Here is a 2,500-nt window from a genome sequence, read left to right as displayed (position 1 = left end):
AGGCCGTACCACAACGTACACTGACTGCATCGACAACCGAATGCAACTGAACAGCTGCAAGGCTCATTTCACAAACAAACGCCTGACCGACCAGCTTGGAAGGGCAGGAGGGGAGGGCGATATTCGTTCTGTAGCGGTACACCCTTCCAGTGGTTAGCGGGACTGTGTAGAAAGTACGCAACACTCGAAAGACCTTTATGTGAGGGTACGCACCATGGCATCAAGAAATACACATGACACCAGAGGATCCAAGCAGTGAACTATGTTCAGAGGGTTGCTGTTAGGCAAAGCTACATTCCTGTGACGTTACATGTGACAGTTAAGGTGCAGTGTAAGTTAGGTTAAGGTGCAGTGTAAGTTAGGTTAAGGTGCAGTGTAAGTTAGGTTAAGGTGCAGTGTAAGTTAGGTTAAGGTGCAGTGTAAGTTAGGTTAAGGTGCAGTGTAAGTTAGGTTAAGGTGCAGTGTAAGTTAGGTTAAGGTGCAGTGTAAGTTAGGTTAAGGTGCAGTGTAAGTTAGGTTAAGGTGCAGTGTAAGTTAGGTTAAGGTGCAGTGTAAGTTAGGTTAAGGTGCAGTGTAAGTTAGGTTAAGGTGCAGTGTAAGTTAGGTTAAGGTGCAGTGTAACTTAGGTTAAGGTGCAGTGTAACTTAGGTTAAGGTGCAGTGTAACTTAGGTTAAGGTGCAGTGTAACTTAGGTTAAGGTGCAGTGTAACTTAGGTTAAGGTGCAGTGTAACTTAGGTTAAGGTGCAGTGTAACTTAGGTTAAGGTGCAGTGTAAGTTAGGTTAAGGTGCAGTGTAAGTTAGGTTAAGGTGCAGTGTAACTTAGGTTAAGGTGCAGTGTAAGTTAGGTTAAGGTGCAGTGTAAGTTAGGTTAAGGTGCAGTGTAAGTTAGGTTAAGGTGCAGTGTAAGTTAGGTTAAGGTGCAGTGTAAGTTAGGTTAAGGTGCAGTGTAAGTTAGGTTAAGGTGCAGTGTAAGTTAGGTTAAGGTGCAGCGTAAGTTAGGTTAAGGTGCAGCGTAACTTAGGTTAAGGTGCAGCGTAACTTAGGTTAAGGTGCAGCGTAACTTAGGTTAAGGTGCAGCGTAACTTAGGTTAAGGTGCAGCGTAACTTAGGTTAAGGTGCAGCGTAACTTAGGTTAAGGTGCAGCGTAACTTAGGTTAAGGTGCAGCGTAACTTAGGTTAGGGGCCAACGTGGGTTAGGTTAGGGGCCAACGTGGGTTAGGTTAGGGGCCAACGTGGGTTAGGTTAGGGGCCAACGTGGGTTAGGTTAGGGGCCAACGTGGGTTAGGTTAGGGGCCAACGTGGGTTAGGTTAGGGGCCAACGTGGGTTAGGTTAGGGGCCAACGTGGGTTAGGTTAGGGGCCAACGTGGGTTAGGTTAGGGGCCAACGTGGGTTAGGTTAGGGGCCAACGTGGGTTAGGTTAGGGGCCAACGTGGGTTAGGTTAGGGGCCAACGTGGGTTAGGTTAGGGGCCAACGTGGGTTAGGTTAGGGGCCAACGTGGGTTAGGTTAGGGGCCAACGTGGGTTAGGTTAGGGGCCAACGTGGGTTAGGTTAAGGGCCAACGTGGGTTAGGTTAAGGGCCAACGTGGGTTAGGTTAAGGGCCAACGTGGGTTAGGTTAAGGGCCAACGTGGGTTAGGTTAAGGGCCAACGTGGGTTAGGTTAAGGGCCAACGTGGGTTAGGTTAAGGGCCAACGTGGGTTAGGTTAAGGGCCAACGTGGGTTAGGTTGCCAGAGATGTGTCAAATCAGGATGTACGTTTGGCTGGTGTCAGGTGGTGGGTTGGTTCGATGCCTTTATAAGGGGTGTGGCCAAAGGGTATTTTATTACTTGTACCTTTTGTGTTGTGGCGTGGCGTTGCGTCCTGTGTTGATACTGGGTGGACCACTGTGGGTGTTGCTGGCTGATTTGAGCTGCGTTGTTTGCGGGTGATGTGAGACATTCTGTCTTATTAGTGGACGTGACGTTCCTCTTGTCGTTGTTTGGATAGTGTCCTGTGGCAGCGAGGATAAAATGGATGTTGTTGAACGATAGTGCTTTGGTGCTTTCGCTTTGTTACACACAGAGTGGACTGTGAGATAGGGTGACTGGGTCGAGTGCGGTTCACACTGTCCTCCCCAGTTTACAGTATGTATCATCTATGTATGTGGTCCTGCATCATTTACTAAGGAGGGACGTCAGACGACTGAAATATTAGTTATGTACTGATGTAAAGCAGAATGCTTACCTTCCACCAGTGGGCGAGTATCGACTCTGCCCCAGAGTTGCCACCGCAGGAAGAGGTGTCGGAAACACTACCCGCACACCGTCACCACTGTGCGGGGGGACGGACCCTCTATATCCTCAGCGGCGCACTCTTTGCCACCGAGCGTCACGTCTCGCGGCCCGCCGTCCAGAGCATGTATTGGGACAGCGGGACTTTGGCTTTTGGGAGATAACTCTTCATGAAGTGGAAGATATAGGGGTGGACTGCAATGTACGATTGCGGGAAAAGTCCGCCG

This window comes from Schistocerca gregaria, unplaced genomic scaffold (assembly GCF_023897955.1).
Source record: "Schistocerca gregaria isolate iqSchGreg1 unplaced genomic scaffold, iqSchGreg1.2 ptg000616l, whole genome shotgun sequence".
Taxonomy (NCBI): domain Eukaryota; kingdom Metazoa; phylum Arthropoda; class Insecta; order Orthoptera; family Acrididae; genus Schistocerca; species Schistocerca gregaria.
Note: the sequence above shows the minus strand (reverse complement) of the source record.